Source organism: Rosa rugosa, chromosome 3 (genome assembly GCF_958449725.1).
Source record: "Rosa rugosa chromosome 3, drRosRugo1.1, whole genome shotgun sequence".
Taxonomy (NCBI): domain Eukaryota; kingdom Viridiplantae; phylum Streptophyta; class Magnoliopsida; order Rosales; family Rosaceae; genus Rosa; species Rosa rugosa.
Window position 1 is genome coordinate 52302263 of NC_084822.1, and position 13101 is coordinate 52315363.

General features: G+C 40.6%; 1 long non-coding RNA gene across 1 annotated transcript; it reads left to right on the forward strand.

The window, feature by feature from the left end:
* Positions 1–4357: 4357 nt before the first annotated feature.
* On the forward strand, positions 4358–5530 carry LOC133735707 (uncharacterized). The gene is made up of 3 exons (XR_009859232.1): positions 4358–4641; positions 4769–4970; positions 5164–5530. It is a non-coding gene; the product is annotated as an uncharacterized LOC133735707 (long non-coding RNA).
* Positions 5531–13101: the final 7571 nt, after the last annotated feature.

Consider the following 13101-nt stretch of genomic DNA (forward strand, 5'->3'; position numbering starts at 1 on the left):
TAAGGACCTACAGAGCTTTGGCTTTACAGGCAAGCTGCTCTGTAAAGCAATGCACAATCTCTTTTGTGTTACTGGAAAAGATAGCAGCTAGCTCCCACTGCCATGCATGCCCTCATTTTCCCATCCTGACACCATTATATTGCATCTTCTTTACATCAGATTCTTCTTCACTCCTTTTCTAAAGATAATGACTTCTTAATTTGTGCAAAATGGACCATAGCTAGGTCTAGGTATATATATATATATATATGCGTAATCGACTCGTGTAGGCTTTAGAAAAAGGAAACAGCAAGTGCTTGCAATCTCAGATATAAGCGAGAAAACTTGCTTTCCTTGGGTTAGGTTTTCCTGGTTTTTATTACATGCATTATATATACAGAATTACAGATCATCCCCAATAAGGCCAATACCAATAGTATTCGTTTTAATTATTGGTTCCCCATTTTCATTTTACAGAAGCATCCAAAGCTCCTGATAATGCCCTAAACAAGGGATCTCCGGAGCTGTGACAGCTCAGCGTAGTCGATCAGATGAGAGAATTTAGTTCTTCACCATTATTAGATAGTCAGCTATCTAACTAACAATTTGTTAGAGATCGAGTTAACTCCACATTGTTGCTGTTAGGGTTTTGTTAATTAGATGGAGGTTGCACATGCATAAACGACAAGTTCGAGCTATCTGAAAGCAACACTACACTCCCCGTTCATTATTTTTCTTTTCTTCGTAACGTACTTTTTTCCTTCTTATCTTTATTTTTTTCCTTCTCTTTCGCAATTAGTGAATAACTGTGAGAGACAATCTAACTTGAGATTCGTTTGCCATTAAAATAGATTTCCTATTGCATCCGAGTTGTGTTCTTTTAATAAATCTGAATTATAGTCATGATAGAAGAGTGCAACAATTTATTTTATTTGATTTTTATCCAAAGGAGTGTGTGTGGGAGCAAATTTGGTACTAAACTAGACAAATTAGAATATAAAAACTAACTATATAAATAGGGTTCTTGAGCAAAAGCACTAAAATGAGCCAAAGTTATCCAACTTACCCCAGTAATAGATTTTTATTCTCCACTACCCAATTTAACTTAAAAGACAATTTTACCCTCAGTCAAATTAATAAATTACACCATATGCCATCAAGCTCTCTCTCCTCTCTCCCCTCCGATCTGACTCTCTCTCAGCCGGCGATGGTCGTGCAGCCCAGAAGCCGGCGCTCGTGCAGTCAGCGGCGAGTTTGTGCAGCCCAGAAGACGGCTGCGAGTTCGTTCAGCCGGCGCCATCGATCGTACAGCCGGCGGCGAGTTCGTGCAGCGAGCTCGGAGTTCCTTTACATCACCTCCGTGCAGCTAGGTCGGAGTTCCGGTTTGTGCAGCGAGCTCTGAGTTCGCGCCATCCATCGCCGGCGGTGGTGATGCGAGGTCTTGACGAGATCGGAACTTCATGCCTTAGGAAAAAGGAAGAGAGTAAGAAAGAGAGAAAGGGGGTAAAGATGGAAATTTGATGGGAAATATGTTAAGAATATGTCCAAATAGCAAATTTGGAGGTCTGAATAGACCCAACAATCCAACATGCCTCACAATTGTAACGGATGTAGTGAAAATAAAATATATACCAACAACTTATGCCTTGAAGGTTTTATTGGAAAACAAAACACTAATTAATTGGCTATGGTTAAACTCAAAAAATAAATATTATATTTTGAAATATTATAACCAAAATTCCAACACAAAGGGCATGAGTAACTGAAATACTGAATAAGCATTAAGCATGCAGCATTTGCATGTATGCATAAAATATATTATAATTGCGAGGTGCTTGCGTTCCCCCATGCAAAGGATAGCTACAAGAATAAAATCTAGCACAGAATCTTGGACCATGATTTGGGGCCAACACTGTGTCTATTGTATAGAAGTCTGCCCTAGCTAGCTAGCTAGCCGTGGCAGAGATCGCCCCAGATCCATTTCATTAATTAATTCTTAAAATTACATTAGTTGCATTCCATCTGACATCACTTGTTTCTGGAACCGCAGAAAACACTGGTGGCCTATAGTGGATGTATGATTATATGGCATAAGAGCAAGTGCACCCGTAGTCAAGAAAAGGCAAAGTCGAGAAGTCAAAAATTCGACCAGTCAAGTTACTATTCACTGCCACTGGACATAGGTTTGCACCCGTTTTTTTCTTGCCCGGGCAACACTGTTCACACTTTTTACTGTTAACTTTCTGTTTTTTCTGCTTTTTTATTGTTTACTTTTCTGCTATTTTACTATTTATGCTGCTCGTCTGACCCGACCCGCATGTTTCTCCCTCCTCCGGCGTCCTCCGTCCACGGACCCGGCTCCCCCGAGGTCGCCTCACCTAGTCCGGCCACTCCGTGGCGTCAGCCGGCCCGGACGCTGCCCCCAGGCCGAGATCGAAGCAACCCGAGGTCGCCTCACCTCATCCGGCCACTCCGTGGCGTCAGCCGGCCCAGACGCTGCCCCCAGGCCGAGATCGAAGCAACCCCAGGCCGAGATCGAAGCAATTCTGTGGCGTCTGTTTCTCTTCTCTCTCCGCAGCCCCTGTGAGGTTAGCCACGTTCTGTGGTTGGCCGAGCTGGCAGCCGGATGACTTCGGGCAAGAGTTTAGTCATGGGCTTGCCCCTTTTTTTGACCTCAGTCATGCAAAGCCAAAGTTTGGCTGGTCAAGAGTTTGCCGGTGGAAGGTTGTTTCTCTCCATGCCCGGTCACCACATCATCATTCTCTCACTTTGCCCGGGCAAAATCATACCGGTGGACTTGCTCTAACGATCAAGGCGGCAAAGTTAAGTCATATAGGCCCCCATTGTTTTCTTTCAATTTTTGAACAAATTTTTTTCTTTCCCTTGGAACAAGCACGTTCTTTTATATCAATTAGTGGCCAGTACTGCAGTAATTAGAGTTAATTTTGCCATAGAATCTCAAGTATGAGACCATCTTTCATGCTTTTTAGATGTTTAATATAAGACCATTGAATTTGAGTGAGTTTGTGATCAATTAATTAGAAGCTAGCATCTATCTTTACATTATGGAAAATTTCATATTGTTATTACTATTCATAAAAAGAAAATGCATGACATGATTTCAGCGCTCAAATTAATGCTTAATGTGCTGAAATTAAATATTTACGTGTCTTTTTTTTTAATCTTTGATCAACATGCCATCAAATTCATAATGAAAGGAAGTGTCACAAGTAGGGGTTACATACAATACTCATTTAGGCCTACTTTGGCAACTTTGAAATGTGGACTTTTGAAATAGTCGTATCGTCACTACTAGAAAAACAGGTCATTTCACACGGAAAGTGTTGTCACAGAGGTTCACACGGACAATTATCCGTGTATAAAGTGCTATAGTACACACGGAAATCTGTGTGTATATATTTTCCACACAGACTATTGTGGCTACATAAGATTCAAACTGGGACCCAATATTTTTCAATCCAATTTACACACGGAGTCCGTGTGAAATAAAGTATAATTCAGAGAATCCTGTAAATTTGTCACAGAGTAAATTAAAAATTCACACTGTTTTCCGTGTGAAATATCGCTTCACACAGATATCTGTGTAAAAATATGAATAATAAGATTCCAACACCAGCTTTTAGTCATGTCAAATAAGTGTAGTTTTAATTTACCCACTGTATTCCGTGTGAAAATGTAAAAGCATAATATTCTAATATCAGCGTTTAGTCTTATTAAATTTTTCTTTTCAGTTTACACACAGAGTACCGTGTATAGGTTACAACAATTTCTTTTCAGTTTCACACAGATATCCGTGTCAAAGATTAAATCTATTAAATATTTTATAATATTTCACACGGACATCCGTGTGAATGCTTTTAATGGGACTTGATCAAACATGTGAACATAAAATTAAAAAACATATTATACACAGATATCTGTGTAAAAATATATTATACATAAGGCTTATGGTTAAATTTTCAAAAACCATAATAAGAGTATATTCGATTTTATTTTCCTGCCTTTTAGTAATTGTTTGTAAAATTAGGTAGTGTTTGTACTACATTTGCTTGCATGCTAGTGATGCACAAATGTTTTATTTCTTTATCTATGTTATGTGAATGTTATAAGTTTTTATGTGTTATGTATTCATATTCATCTAATAATATAACATTATTATATTTTCGTTGGGAATGTTTGTAATTTTAATTTTAATTTTTATAAGTATATAACCTTCTGTCTAACTTTTGTTTAACAATTTCCCACTAATACGTTTCTTTTAATTAAATGATGTATATTCCCACGGATTTCCGTGTGAATATTGGTTTATATCTCTTTAATCGTCTGCAGCCACAACAAAGACATAATTACTGTTTTTATCTTCATCTCTCTGCACAATGACCACGGTGATGTCGAGGATTCCCTTTCTTCATCCACCAAACACCCAATCCCTCACCCTCCTCCAACTCTTCTGCTCCACCGATACCCCAACTGAATCCCCACCCGACCCGCAAACCCCAAGACCCAGGCAGCTGCGTCGGGTTCGGAGCCCGGAAAAGCCCAAGGACATTATCTGCAGAATAATGGCCAATCGGGGATGGACGACCTCCAGATTTCCAGATCAGCGTCTCATCAACTCCAGATTTCCATCAAAAACTCAAGGTACTCGTGAAGTGAAAACTTTTCAATTGATTATGAGTCTCCCATTTTCTGGAACTTCCAAATGTTTTGGTTAATTTGATTTTCAGATGCAACTGATTTCAGTTTGTATTACTTGCATGGATCTTAGATCTGCAGGTAAGGGCATCTTTGTGGATGTTGAACACATCAATTTGCATTGATCTTAAGTGGATCTCTGGAAGTATTTGTTTTCTATCTTATTCTCTGATACCCCTTATGGGCAAACGAAGAAACAGTCTTTTTTGGGAGATTGTGAGATTTGGGTTATCAATTCGGCTCTGGTCAGGCATGTCAAATCCCCTTTGCATCTGGTACGTGTTTCTCTCTGAATTGGTTGGTTGGGTTTTTTGTAATACTTGATTTGTTTGACTTCTGTTGAAGATATTATTTTTGGGTTGTGGTTGAGTTTTGTGGTCTTAGATCTACAAGTAAATAAATGCCTCTTTGTGGCTGTTGAACGCGTTCTTAGATCGATTTGCTAATCTTACTGGGATTGTCTTGCAGAAATTCATTAGATGCAAACAAAGACTCAATCTCTACATAACACAGGTTGGATCTCAAGATTATTCCTTCAAGATATGGAGAATGACCATGAAGTCGAACATGAAATTCAAGATCTGCAGAATCACCATGAAGAACAAAAAGAACAACTATGACTATAATTGAGAATAAACGGAGGAATTTAAAATAAGTATCTAAATATGAATAATTGTAATACATTTATTCTGAAATATAAATATTAATGATAATTTGGAAATTTGGAAGTTAATATAATTGAGATTCATAGGGGACCCACCTAATATAGCTCACACGGACAAGCTTTCCGTGTGAAAATGATTTAGCAACGCTCGCAACACATACAAATTGTGAATCCGTGACTGTACTGTGTGAACCTGCCTATACACACAGATTTCCGTGTGTATTTCAATGTATTCACACAGAATCCATCCGTGTGAAAGTACCTGTTTTTCTAGTAGTGCGTGCTTATTATTCACTTATATATTTATCTTCTTCCAATACTTTGGCACCAAATATTAGTCTCCAACAAGTTGTAAACGAGACTTACATGGAAAATTCTAAACACGACTTGACAAAAGCAGAAATATTGTTTTCAAAGATATGTTAAGTGATCGAGTACGATCAACCTAGCCAACTCATAACGGAGTGCATGAATTCGTTTTTGGCTCACTGTGGACAGGTACAGCATACTATGATCTGCGCTAAGGCCTGGCATTATCACGACACTCATATAAATTACCTAAACGCAAATGATCATACCCGTACTGATTCTGGCCCCCAAGTTTCAATTTTCGGGTTCTTTCACTGAAACTTTCACGTTCAATATATATATAACCGTGCTATCTGCAGCAAAAGCTACTTTACTTGTAGATCCAGCCATCTGCAACATTATTGTAGAAACCACGTAACTCCATACTGAAGAATCATCCGTCAACGACAGGAAAAAGAAAAGAAGATTGTATATGAAACAAATTATCGATCGATCTTACCATCTGAACTGGAGGACTAGTGCAGACTGGACTAGTGGTCCGTGGCCAAAATAAACAAGGTTTGCTCATGATCGGTTGAACAGTAGATCGATTGCAAATAAACATTTTCCTTGAATAAGCGGGCAGCTCAGACTGCCATGAACTTTTTTTGAGGGAGGAGGACTGCATACATAATTGTACTGCAAATTAGAGACGCAGGCATAAAGCTTAAGGGAAAAATTCACCAACGGTGTCTGGACACTTAGGGGACTTTCAGAATGATACCTGAACTTACAAAGTTATCAATGTGATACCTGGACTCATTTTTTCGTATCAACGTCGTACCTATGACCAATTTCCGTAACGGCTCCGTGACGGAAATTGGCCGTAGGTATCACATTGATACGAAAAAATGAGTCCAGGTATCACATTGATAACTTTGTAAGTTCAGGTATCATTCTGAAAGTCCCCTAAGTGTCCAGACACCGTTGGTGAATTTTTCCCAATTTTGCACGTGCGATGCACGTGAGTCACTTAATGAAGACAAAAGGACCAATTTACCCTCAAATTCTTTCTTTTCTTTTCTTTTCTTTTTTTCTTTCTTCTTCTTTCTTTCTTTCTTTCTTTCTTCTTTCTTTCTTTCTTTCTTCTTCTTCTTTTCTGGTTTCTTCTTCCCCTTATTTGAATCATCAAGATTCAAATCATCTTGCTCGTCCGATTCCCATCGCCGATCGCCGATCAAACACCGCCGCTGCGTCTGAATCCACCTTCATGCACCACAGATATTTCTGGTTCCCCCAACTTCAAATCCTATAGCAAATTGAAATTGTGCATTGAGGCTTCACCGCTCACTCCGAGTTTATCCCCGCCGCCGTCGCCAATGACTTGACCACAACAACCTCCACCACCGCACAACAACGTCGTCCTCCGCTGCTTCTCGATTGGGTTTGGGGATAAGGACTGCTTCTTCCTCCACCGCTAGCGAAATCGTGGAGGCTCAAAGCCACATTCTAAGGACCACCGGCCGGAAGGACCGCCACAACAAGGTTTGCACCACCAAAGGCCCTAGGGACCGCAGCATCAGGCTCGTCGCCCACACCGCCATTCAATTCTACGACATGCAGGGCTGGCTTGGATACGACCAGCCTAGCAAGGGCGTCGATTGGCTAATCAAGAAAGCCAAGGCCGAAATCAACGAGCTCGACTAGCTGCCGCCGTGGAACCCAAACTAAATTTATGTTCATACAACATTTTCTCCGACGATGCCGATATCCGCCGCGCAGGACACGCAGAACGTGAGCCTCAATTTCTCGATAGTGGAGGCTCCGAGTTCTTTGTCTACTAATCGGCGAGGCACAATGGTGGGTAGCAGCGGAGTGGCGAAGCTGGTGAATAAGAACAACTTGAATTTTTTGCAGGTGAGGATGGTGTGGAGGCCGAAGTTGTTAATCTTTGTCTGCCTAAAATTGCCTCTGATCGAAGTTGGGCTAGAGGCCGAAGTTGTCGGCTAAACCGATGAAATTGCAGGTGAGGATGGTGTGGAGGTGGTGTTGCATGTCGGGAACGAAGGAGAGGATGAAGGGGTGGGATTGGAGCTGTGATTTGAGAGTGGAGGGCTGGCGGGGTCTGAGTTTCTGATCAATGGTGTATAAAAGGGGGTCGGAGGAGAGAACAAGAGTGGTGGTGGTCAAGTCATTGGCGGTGGCGACGGGGATGAACTCGGAGTGAGCGGTGAAGCCTCAATGCACAATTTCAATTTGATATAGGATTTGAAGTTGGGGGAACAAGAAACATCTGTGGTGCATGAAGGTGGATTGAGACGCAACGGCGGTGTTTGATCGGCGATCGGCGGTGGGAATCAGACGAGCAAGATGATTTGAATCTTGATGATTCAAATCAGGGGAAGAAGAAACCAAAAAAGAAGAAGAAGAAGGAAAGAAAGAAAGAAGAATAAAAAAAGAAAAGAAAAGAAAAGAAAAGAAAGAATTTGAGGGTAAATCGGTCCTTTTATCTTCATTAAGTGACTCACGTGCATCGCACGTGTAAAATTGGGAAAAGTTCACCAGCGGTGTCTGGACACTTAGGGACTTTCAGAATGATACCTGAACTTACAAAGTTATCAATGTGATACCTGGACTCATTTTTTCGTATCAATGTGATACCTACGGCCAATTTCCGTCACGGAGCCGTTACGGAAATTGGTCATAGGTACGATGTTGATACGAAAAAATGAGTCTAGGTATCACATTGATAACTTTGTAAGTTCAGGTATCATTCTGAAAGTCCCCTAAGTGTCCAGACACCGTTGGTGAATTTTTCCCAAAGCTTAAATATAAAAGGACACACACAAAAACATATAAAACGACATTTCTCGCCTGGTGTTCGGTTCTTACATCACTTACTTCTTTATCATCGATCATCTCTGAATTCTCGCCTGAAACAATTTGATAACAGCTCGTCAGCCTGTACATCCATATTATCAAGCAGAGCAACCAAAGACGGTTGGAGCTGGAAGGTTTGTACACCTTTATTGCAAACTAAGGGCACGTTTACTTATTTGGAATTGGAGGGAATGATTACGAAGTAAAACTATTCCTACGTTTACTAACACATAAAGGAATCAGAATGATTCTGGGTAAAAGTATTTCTGCGTTTACTAACACATAAAGGAATCAGAATGAGTGTAGGTCCCATCTCCTTATAAGGAATCGATTCCTGAATACTCAGGAATTTGATTACGAAGGGGGGAGATGAGTTTATGAATCAACTCCTCCGGAATCAATACCGATTCCTTTCTTCTCCCATTCCAATGGTCTCCGATTCATGATTATTTTCCATTCCAAGTAAGTAAACGTGCCATAAATATACTCGCCATAGGAGGGGTTATATTACCGGATGTTATCATACAAAACATGGGGTGGTAGTGGATGATACATATACATGCATATATCAAAACCTGATTCTAATCTCCAATATTGACTCAAAAATACAGAACCTAGATATCCTCGGCATGCGAAACTAACTAATTTTATTCTGCGGAAGAAGTTACATGCCTCCAGGGCCGGCCCTACTGCTAGGCAGGCTTGGCGACAGCCCAGGGCACCAGAGTAAATGGGGCACCAATTGTAAAGCCCAATGTATATTAGTATATATATGTGTGCTATGAGGCCATCTTTGGAAAGATAAAACAGAAAAAACTTATCACAGAAAATGAAAAAGTCAAAGAATTTAATTATAATTAAAGTTGGGATCTCGCATAGTCGGATCTTCTCTTTCGTTGTAAAATCTTTCTAGCTTTTTTCCATAAAACAAGAAGACATACAATCAGTTGGCCTTTTTTTTTTTGTCATTTTTGTTGCAATCTCCAGAAATTAAAGTTTATGTCTTCTACTTTTCTAGACTCCAGTACAGAATGAGAAAGAGATTGTACTTTTTTTGTTAATGAGTTTTGTTAACCTTAATACTATAATTTTGCTCAATTTTGCAGTAAAAGTTTATTTTTGTTACAGAAATTTGCAGTAGAGTCTGATACTTCAATTGAAATATATTTTGTTCTTTTCTAAGAAAGAAATTACATTTTATTTAAGTGTAGCTATGTCAACCTCAATACATTTTCATAGAATCTTGTTACACTCTTGACAAACTTAGAAACAACATTTTTTTACAAGACTTATTCGAGTTTGTTGATAAAAAAATAGGCCTAAAGATAATTCTCGCCCGCTGTCTTGAAAGACTCAGGGCCGGCCCTGCATGCCTCTAGTTGTGGTCTCGAATATGTTTGCATTTTCATAAGATGTTATTCCATACAACACTCACAGATTTGATTGATATGGATAAAACTAAACAAAGATACGTTATTTCCATCTCCATCTATAAGGAGGTATTAAAGACTACTTCCTCGAATCTGATACTTGAGGATCTTTTTAATTTTATCATGTAAATGTAATAATTGAAGCTTTTAATTCTCTAATTTACTTCATTTTTTTTAAGGGAAAGACGACAAACTATATTAGATGAAACTGAGAAGTACATGGAGCGATGCAAAAGCATCGAAAGAAAAAATAATAAAGCATACAAGATGCACAAACGCATCTATAAAGCAGGAAAACAATAAAAGATAGCAAGATGCACAGATGCATCTAAAATGAAAAGTAACCATGTGACTTGATGTCGGACGACATCGCTGCACTGCATATGTCACGAGAGCAGTGTAAATATAATAGTAACCGTAACTGTAACCGATGAGACGATCACCTAGGAGAGGTGATTCACTCACCAAGAGTTCGAAAGTAATCGAGGGTGTCAGAAACTCGAAAATTAGCAAACAAACTCCTAAGAACCAGAACCAATATATACCAGATCAATATGAGCAGCTGTCTCGGGTCCCAAATACAGATCCAAAATCAAGTCTGTTAAGACAAACTTGACAAGTAATATTGCCCTAATCCACCAACAAAGGCCCAAACCCAAATCTGAAAAACAGATCAAGGCCCAAGCCCAAAGAGAGTGAACCCTAGCAGCCAATCCAAATTTGGGCTAACATGAACCCATTTACTCCATTAAGAGATCAGTGTGCCCACTTACCCAGTTTAAAGACTAAAAGACAATTTTAACATTCAAATAATTAAAAAAAAATTACAAAGCATCTCTCTCTCTCTCTCTCTCACAGACACAAATCTGTGTCCTCCATCATCGATCTGTCCGAGTCAACTCACTCCGGCCACTGCAACTCCTCGGTGGCTTCGCGGCCATCACCACCGGCTTTTCCATTGTCGAGCCCTGGGCTGCCATCATCTTAGGCTTCGTCATGGAAGGAGAAAATTGAAAATCTGGGTCGGTCGAATTGCGTCGCTCATCGGCGGCCGCTCAGTGGCTTAAGAAGTTGCTCTCTCTAATCACTGTGACTACTTCCCTCTCTCTCTATGCGAAGTGCGAATCACCGGCGACTTCTCTCTCAGATCTAAACAGCTGCAGAGTCCACTACCGATTGGAATCACCGTGACCTCTCTCTCTCTCTCTCTGCGAGAATCACTGGGGCTTTTCTCTCTCTCCGATTTGAACAGTCGCGAACGATCGAGCCATGGAATAGGGGAGAATGCGTAGTCGGCGTCGTCCTCGTTGCAAACGGCGTCTTTGAGGTGGTTGAAGCGGCGTCGGAGGTCGTGGAACTTGCGTTTGCATATCTGAGGAGTGAGGCGGTGGAGGTTGGAACTGCGCTTGAGGAATCGGGCGGCAACGGAGTCCCAGCTCTGAGTGTCGTAGCGGCGGACGGTGCAGGCAAGGAGGAGCTCCTCCAACGTCGTCCATGTTGTTGCGGTGGTTTGTTTCTCTGAAAAATTGGCCGATTTCAATATGGAATGTTGCTAGTAGTGATTGTTTTGTTTATTATGATTTGGTTGGGCAATAATAAGATCATTAGTGGGAAATAAAACCATTATTGGAAGGCAATAATAAGATTATTGGGGGCCAGCAAAAAGATTATTGGGGGGTAATAATAATATTATTAGGAGGCAATAATAAGATTATTGGGGGCCAAATTCCGGTCACCGGTCCTGCCACCGGATTCCCGTGACCGGTTGCCGGAATCCTGCTACCGGAGCCCGGCGAAGTTTTCGACGACTCTCTCTCTAAGTGACAAAGAGGGACAGGTTAAAAGTGTCCTAAAAATAAATAGAAAACAATAAAAAATTACTTAATTGGGTATTAGGGCAAAAAATATGTAAATTATTGGGTAAGTGGGCAATCTCATAAGATGTTTGGGTAAGTGGGGTTAGTGTTGCTCAAACTTGGGTAAATGGACATTTTCCCTATTGTAGGGGCCGTGACCAGTTACCTAATTTTAGTCTAAAAATTGTCCACTTGCTCTACTAAGAGTTTTTTAACCCCATTTACCAAATCTAACATCTATTGACAGTATTGCCCTCATACTCTCTCTCTCTCTCTCTCTCTCTCGACTCCCCTCAGCTTCTCTCTCATCCCAGACACTCTCTCTCAATGGACCGAGTGAATCACACCCAATCAGACTCACCGGCCACCGCCGTCGGCGATCTGGTCTGCGCCGAGTTCTCGTTCCTCTGAGTCTGCGACCTCCGCTCGCTCCTCAAGTTCCTTCGATCCGTCGCGGAGTCCGACTCCATAATCAACCTCTCTGTTCCAAACCCAATCGATTCTGGAGCTTCAAGGTTCGGCGATTTCGCACCTGCAATTTCACAGTTCCAGTCGATCCGAGAGCAATCGCCGGTGTCTGCACCTGCAATTTAGTTCCTTCGATCCGTCGTGGAGTCCGACTCCATCATCAATCTCTCTGTTCCAAACCCAATCGATTCTGGAGCTTCAAGGTCCGGCGATTTCGCACCTGCAATTTCACAGTTCCGGTCATCTGTCTCTCCAATAAAGAAAAAAGATTATTGCCCCCCAATAATATGTCTATTGGGGGGCAATAATCACTGCGCTGTTTATTAAAGCACACTAATCTATCAATGATAGAAACTGGTGACTTTTGGGGTGGTCTATTGGGGGGCAATAGACAGATTATTGCCCCCCAATAATTTCTTAACTGTGGTTAATTAATCACTGAAATTAGAGTTTTGATAAGTCTTATATTGTTTTGAGTTTATTAAAGTACAATAATCTGTCAATGATAGAAATTGGTGATTTTTGGGGTGGTCTATTGGGAGGCAATAGACAGATTATTGCCCCCCCCCCAATAATGTCTTAACTGTGGTTCATTTATTACAGGTCCTTTCAACAAATTGCTGCTAGATTCATTAACCAAAATAATTATGTTTATTGGGGGGTCATAAAAAGTTTATTGCCCCCCAATAATTTTTTTATAGATGGTCAGAAGTAACTCAGTTTGGTTTTAAATTAGTTTACAAAAGTACAGGTATGCAAATTCAATACTTGGTGAATTTAAGTCCCCAAATAATCAGGTTATGAGCGTCTATTTTGCCAC